Consider the following 8,067-nt stretch of genomic DNA (forward strand, 5'->3'; position numbering starts at 1 on the left):
ATCAAAGGGTCAGCTCCACAGATAAAGCCTGGCCCGTCAGCTTTTCCCTGCTATCTGCAAATGGTTAAACACAACATGATTGACTGCGTTCAGCCGGGAAGAGAACAGAGGAAGCAATGCATCTTCACACGGCAAGTTTGAACACGTAAAAGCACAAGAGACATTCGAGAGCTGCAGCAGAGGGGAAGATTTGCCATGGATAACAGCTCATTTAAGTCTGTTCTTCACACAAAGCCATCGTGTGAAGCTAAAAATCATCTGTGGAGTCTGTGAAAGTAGATTTCTGCCATCACACTCACGCTGCTTCTCTTTGGTCTTTCTTTGGTCTTGAGCTTTGCCACACAGGACGAGTCCGCCTGCTGAGGGATTGGCGGATCAGGATGACCTGCGTTAATCCAGAGAGTCTACAGCATCATGTTGTCTGCAATGGTGTGACTGTCGGCGTCCTTCATTAGGAAGCCCAACACCTCCAGCTCAACCTCACACACACACACACACACACTCTCATGGGACGAGACCCTCTTATCATTATCCCGTCACTCCTGTCAAACATACAAGCATTCACCACACACAGACACAGACACACCCACACACACATACACACAGCTAGACAAACAAAAGAGCTATATGTACATTTGCCTTGGGGCCATTTAGGATTTGCTGCGACAAAAGCTCTCTAACAAGCCGCTCATCCATTCCTGCGACTCCACCCGTGTGTTTTCAGCAGGAGCCTCTGAGCTCATGCATTTTGCAGGAATGCTTCGTTTGGCTTCCTCTGGGCTGTTATTGGTGCCAGAAATCAGACTCATCATCACTGACAAAATAAAATAAACATCAGGTTATGGTGTATAGAATGACGTGGTGCCATCAGGAAGTAAAGACTGTTTATAATGCAGAGTAAATTCAGCATAACAAATGGCAGCATGTGTTTAGGCTGAACGGTTCAGTTCAAGCATAAAAAAAAAAAACGGCTAGCAAATAGTCCCATGTACAACCCATGAAGTAATTAATAGAACACTGAACTTAGTCACATTTTAGATGATTTAACTTCACTAAGGGTGTATTGCAGAAGAAAAAAAATATTTCCTATCTCTTTTTTATTCACTGGAATATCAGCCAACACTTCAATCATCATTACATTTTACTGGGTTATACAGAACTACAAAATTACCATTATTTTGAAATCTATGATGTATTTTCTAAGAAAAAGAAGAATTTATCTGCTCTTTCTGTTCAGAGCTCTCATGCATTTCAGTTGCTTGATCCTTTCGAAATCATATATAAGCAGGTGATGTCATATATTTGCTTCATCACGTGGTTCTTTTGCAGTTATCTGTATTTCATTATGTTCACACTTATGATCAAGCTAAACCTCTCAGTTAATTCAACAGCCACTTCTACACTCAGCTTTAATCCTGTAACATTCAATCCCAAAGCAGTGCAAACATAATCGGCACAAAACCTGCTTTGTAAGTGAGAGGGGTTATTGTTTTTTTTAAAATAATAAATTAAATAAATACATTAAAAATAAATATAATTTAATGTTTAATTTTTTTTATAATTTACCAATTAAAAAAAAATTATACATAAAATATTTACATTTACATTTAGCAGACGCTTTTAGCAGCGTCTCAGTTAGCCTAACACAGTTGTTTTTTTATTATATAATAAATAAGAAAACAGACAGAATACAAAAAGAATAGAAAAGCTAGTGTTAGTTTATTTAATACTTAAAAAAGATCTGATCTGTAATAAATAATATGTGTGTGTGCGTGTGTGTGTGTGTGTGTGTGTGTGTGTGTGTATACATTATTGCTGTGTAATGTGTGATTTAAAAAAAACTTATTTACATTTCAAATTTGCACCTAACATACCTGTACATACTAAATTGTCTATTTTCTATATTGTGTTTTTGCTATTTTGCACATTGTCTATTTTCTATATTTGTATATTATTCTTTTCATTACTGAATGTGTAAACATACCTGTCATTAAAGCTCATTCTGATTCTGGTTCTGAAAAACAGATAGAGGCGCATATAATCTGCACAGAAGTAGTGCTAGAAGCCATGTACCTTTACGATCGTGCCTATTGAGTTTGTGTAAATGGAGAAAATAAAAGGACCGAGCACTGAACCTTGAGGTTCCCCGGTGATTAGCAGAATCCAGTGCAGGGTTCCTCAAAAGATGTCTCAAATCTGTATGTTTCTTTCTTATGCTGATGAAGAATGAATTTTGAAGAATGTGTGTAACCAAACATGTTTGAGGTTGAGTAAATACTGATTTTTATTTATTTATTCATTTATTTATTTATTGAGTGAACCATCCCCTTAATGCTGAACCGACCAATGCTGTTGATTGAATGTGAGATATAAACAGATGTGTTTGATCTGGTCTTCAGCTCCTGATAAAGCACTGGGAATCTGATAGAGAATGACAAAGACTTATCCCTGTGTACGGTATGCAGAAACAGAGTCGTGCATGTCATAGAGTTCAAAGTGCACAGGCACAAGGGAGGGTAATTAAAAGCTTAGGAGAATACGAGCTTGCTGGTTGTCATCCGAGTCAAAAGCAGAAGCACAATGTAAAGTCTGAAAGTCTGTGGTGATCTACAGCAATGCTGATTAATGCATATTTATGAGTCGCATGCACTAGAATATCAAAGGCATTTTGACAATGACTGCAAAACAGACTATATAGAACACTTAAGTTTCTTCAAAGAGTCCTTTACTTTTACTGTTATAAAATGAAATAACTGTAACGCACACTTTTTCCAAACTTCAGACTTCTTTCACAGTCACAAGCTGTCTAATCATTGCCTGTGTCTAACAAAACTCAAACATTGTCTAGACTGAGTGGCTAGCGCCGAAAATCCCAGCAATATCCAGCAGAATCAATCTGAAACCTGAGATGCACTACAGTTCTCAGGTTGTCTTTGGCTTCTATGGATTAATGTCACAATGTCCTCTGATCCCCGCTGAAGCTGCTGAAAACGCTGCAGACATATTGATGTGTTTTGTTCAAGATGGCACTATAAATACAGCAATAGACACCTTTTTTTGTCATCCGATGATTTTTTCCCCCATTTTGATAATTCCTGCAAAAATGTCTTGTTTGTGTGTATCCGTCTCAGTTTGAGATGCAGCAATTTTTATTATGAACACTTCTTTTCCTTCCTCTGAACTTCATGTTGCTTTTTTTTTCTCCGTGGCAGTCATTCTTTACAAAAAAGAGAACAGGGTTAGATGAAGTTGTTTTCATCAATTATTGCTGAGATCAGTGATGAAGTGTGTCTTAGGAGTGATATAGGAGAGCTGTGGTGTTTGATTCCAGTATATCAAATCCCAAATCAAATTCAGTTCTCAAATGAAAGCTTTTTGTTTGGAAGAAAAATGCAACTTTAAAAAGCAGTATGGTGTGTCCTATGCTTTTCTGAAATGACGTCAGTTGTGTTGCAGAGTCAAATCTGAGCAAGATAATGCCATTTTAATCTAAATAATTATATTATACATTAACATTCAACCCTGAAACATTTGTAATGTAGAACATAATTTTAAAAAAAAATTAATGTAGTTATTATATTATACATATTATACCTTTATAGGATATAATAAAACATTGGTCACACCATATTTTTAAGGTCCAGTTCTCACAATTAACTAACCATAAACTGTGACTTTTGCCTTAAAAAAACTCCCATTTGCTGCTTATTAATAGTTAGAAAGGTAGTTGTTAAGTTTAGCTGGGTATAGGATAAGGGATGTAGAATATGGTCATCAAAATATACTAATAAACAGCCAATATGTTAATAATAGGCATGCTAAGCAACTAATTGCGAGAATTGGTCCCTATACTAAAGTAACATCATATATTTACTCTATTCAAATTATGAATAGGAATATAAATTGTTTGAATTCCAGACATACTGTGATTTGGTTAAATTAGTGCAGTGCATTAAAGGATTTTTTTTTTTTTCATTAAATCATAAATCTGTCAAATATGCTGGATGGGTGCCTGTGTCAGCTACCATACTCTGTGCAAAAAGTGGGAAAATATGAATTCCTAAAAGTTCAGAAATGACGTTTTCCTTTTTTTTCAAGTTTGTTGTTTTTTACTTTGGAGAGCAGATGAGAGCTGAGACTGAACACGAGTCTCCTGCAGTGTGTCTATACTCAGTCTATCAACCTTTTCTGACCAAACTTTCTTCTGAAATATTCTGCCACAAATGGCCTGGACTGTTCTTTGTAACTGACCCAAATCCTGCTGCCATCTGTTGAGTTTTATGACTCTATGACTGAAATGCTGGTAATATTTGTTTTTCAAACAACGATAAATTTACCTTAAATTACAATGCAGTCCATCTAAATGCCTCTGCATTTGATTCAGGTCATGTTTGGATGAAAGGTTAGGGTTATGAACACAAACACGTATATCTGAGTTCATCAGGCTGCGCTGTCTGTGAGCTTATAAATCTCCTGCGCTTCAGTGAGGAAATGCATTTCTCCAGCGGTGATTCGTCCTGGATGTGTTATTATAACAGCATTATCCCTATTATTCAAAACGTCTTTATCTCTGTAATGCTTTATACAGTACAGATGTCAATGCAGCTTCACAGAAATAAACAGGAAAATAATAGAATGCATTTCAGTATAAATAAGATTATATGTTTTTGGTAGGTATTTTGGTTCAGTTTCTTCTGGAATCAATAATTGATCTTTTGAGAATATGCTGAATTAATAGCAGAGTCAAGACAATGTGAATGGAAAACTCATCTCAGCTGTTCAGATTTGTTCATTTACAGTCATTTTATTCGTTTGTAGTTCTTTTGACGTTCTAAAACTAATGCCTATTTAACCATATAGGGTAGTGAGGGATTTATCGGCAAATAACTGGTTTAAATATTAAAATTATGAGTAGAATCCAAAGAAAATATGTCAAAATGTCAAGATTTCTAATTTGTTCAGTCAAACTTTAACATGCGGCAACAGAAAGAAGAAAACAATGCATGAAACACAAAACACATCGTAAATATGAGCAAATGTGCATGTTATGGAGCTGTGTGAAGTACCACACTTCATCTGTGGCCAAGCTTACCTGTGGGGTCCCACAAGGTTCTGTTCTTGCTCCCATTTCATTTTCTCTTTATATGCTTCCGTTGGGGAATATTTTTAGGAAACATGGAATTTCCTTCCATTGCTTTGCAGATAATATCCAAATATCTACTTACCATTAAAAAAAGGAGATGTAAATTATTTAGAAAACTGAGATTATTGTGTTTGATCCAGCATCCTCCTCAGTCACTTTAAAAGCAAAATTCTCTCAATTTAAGTTTGATTTGAAACCATGTTAAACATGTGGGCTATATTATAGATAGTCACCTTAAAATAGATAAGCAAGTTAATTCAATCGTTAGATCTTGCTTTTTCCATCTTCGTCAAATCTCAAAAATCAATTAATTTCTTAATTTTATAGACACAAAACAGATTATTCATGCTTTCATTTTATCACGGCTGGACTATTGTAATTCACTTTATCTTGGTCTTAGTCATTCTGTCCTTTCACGTTTACAGTAAGTACAGAACTCTGCTGCGAGGTTATTGACGCGCACACAAATTCAACTAAAGGTGCCAAGATCTAGACTTAAACATAACGGTGATAAAGCGTTTGAGGTAACTGCTCCCAATCTTTGGAATAGTTTACCACAACACATTAGATCTGCACCCACTTTGTTCATTTTCAAGCGTAAACTTAAAAACGACTTTTTCTCTCTTGCTTTTGAATGATGTGTACATATGTGGCCTTTTGTTTTTTCTCCTCTTAACTGTGTTTTAGGGTTATATTGTTTTATTTAGTATTATCTTTAAATTGTAAAGCACCTTGGACAATGAACATTGTAATTAAATGGTGCTATATATAGAGAGACTAAGACTGTGTTTATAGCTGATGTTAACTAATGTAAGATAGATATATCCTTCTTATTATGCAGAAGTAAATGTGAATGTGCCTAGTTAAAGGTAACTAGAAGAATAAAGTGCATTTAATGGCTTTTTGTGTTACAATCCAGTGTTTATTATTACAACGATACAATAAAATATGATAAGAAATGCCAGTTTGCAGCATAACAGGCTGTTTCATGCAGCTAAAATGAGCTACAAGTGAGTGACAGCGCACAGTTGTGGAGAGGATCAGTTGTGCTGCAATGGCTCAGTCTTTTCACACACTTCTGATGCACATTAATCATGCAGTGAGAACTGCTGTCAGCCACACAAACACGTCTGCCTCAGTCTCAGCAGAAGAACTGTTATGTTAAAGTGAATCGATTTCTGCACTGATGTGTTTCTGAAGCCGGCGCTGTGAGTGAAATCCAGCGGATGGAGAGCTGATGTGAGTTCTGCGCAGTGAAGCCTGTAAAAGAGAAGGCGCTCGTCTCATTGGCTCAACTGTAATAACAATGATCAGACACAAATGTGCGCTCGCTAATCAAGAGCATTAAACAAGGGCCGCGACGGAATCAGGCCGCAATCACGGAGCGGCGCGTCTAGCTGGAAATGATATTGTGTATGATTAATGCGCAGTTTGACTGGATCTGCGCTAGTTAATGGATTAGCGAGTCCAGCTGCTCTGAATTGTGGCGTCTTGAGTTTCCTAGTTAAGGTGGATTCGCTCAATGAGAGTATTTAGAAGATCTGTTTCCTTCTCCACCTCTCGAGCTCATCAGATGCGCAACACAAGCCTGCGTGCGTTTCTATTGAGAACACGTGTTTAGAGCTCTTCAGACCGAGGGGGCATGTTGTCACAGGCACGGGCTGAAGTGATCTTATGGCGCTCTTGAAGTGTTTACTGTGGACTGAAGAGGCAAGAAACTGCACTTGACACGACTGACCCGTCTCAATCTGGGAAAAATCACTGCGCGTTTTCATGTTATAGTGATTTATAGCCTTCTGAGCTGATGATCAACACAGACGATTGGCTCTGAATAATTATTTGATTATTAAATTTTTTTAATTTATTTTGTAATAATAGCAATATCTTATATTACACATATTTTTAGAGTTAGTTTTTTGCTACTTCTTTTTAAAATAAAAATGACGTGACTTTCTGAGATCTCACTCCTTAAGAGGAATATTTTATAACTGAGGATCAGTCTTCTGTTTTACATACAGTGTCAGTTGAATTATTGAATTATTTTTGGAACACCACAATAAACCATGCATTCACAAGTACTTGCACAGAGACTGTAGATAACTTATGCTTTTTCGACAAATTTTTTAAAAAAATTCCCCAAAAAAATTCCACTCGTGATTTTGTAAAAAATGGTCATGTTGAATAACAATGCACACAATGTGACCCCCACACAGAAAAAAAATGTTGAATCTAAAATGAAAAGTGTAATGTAAAATAAAATAAATTAACTAAATTGAATTTTTTTGGAAGCTTTAGGCTAATAAAAATTATAAATTATAAGGAAACATTTTGCAAGACTGTGTCAGTTTTTCTTGCTTTGAGCATGTGATTATTTATTTAAAGTTCAAATGAATATTAATAACATACAATAAATAAAACAATTGAAAAAGGCTACAGATTCAAATGAAGGAAACCAAAGGCTTTCTGATAAATGTTAAATGCCCGATGAATTAAACTGAGGCAGTTATAAAAGCAGAACTGTCAAATAAAAGCTCATTTTCAGTGCTTAATGTGGTCAGACTGTTTTTGATATTTAAGAAAATATTTTTTTCCCTCTGGGTTGTTGATGTTTCTGTTGGGTGAATATATGGAAAGTGGGACACTTTCTGAACATTTATTGTAGGGCTTTTTTTAAAGCATGATCCAAATGGCACAATATAATTTTAATAGTTAATGGTCTTCACTAAACAGAAGAAACAGGAATAAATATGAATTATTAAAGCTACAGTGTCACTCGTTCCATATATAGGCCTATATATATATATATATATATATTTGGTTTAGTCGGTGTGTGGGTGGGAGAGATAAGCGGCGGTCTGAAGTGTTGCTGTGCTTTGATGTCTCTCTAATATGGTTTGTAAATGTTGACGCTGTCCAGACTCCAG

The sequence above is a fragment of the Cyprinus carpio genome, chromosome B21 (genome assembly GCF_018340385.1).
Source record: "Cyprinus carpio isolate SPL01 chromosome B21, ASM1834038v1, whole genome shotgun sequence".
In the NCBI taxonomy this organism is placed as follows: domain Eukaryota; kingdom Metazoa; phylum Chordata; class Actinopteri; order Cypriniformes; family Cyprinidae; genus Cyprinus; species Cyprinus carpio.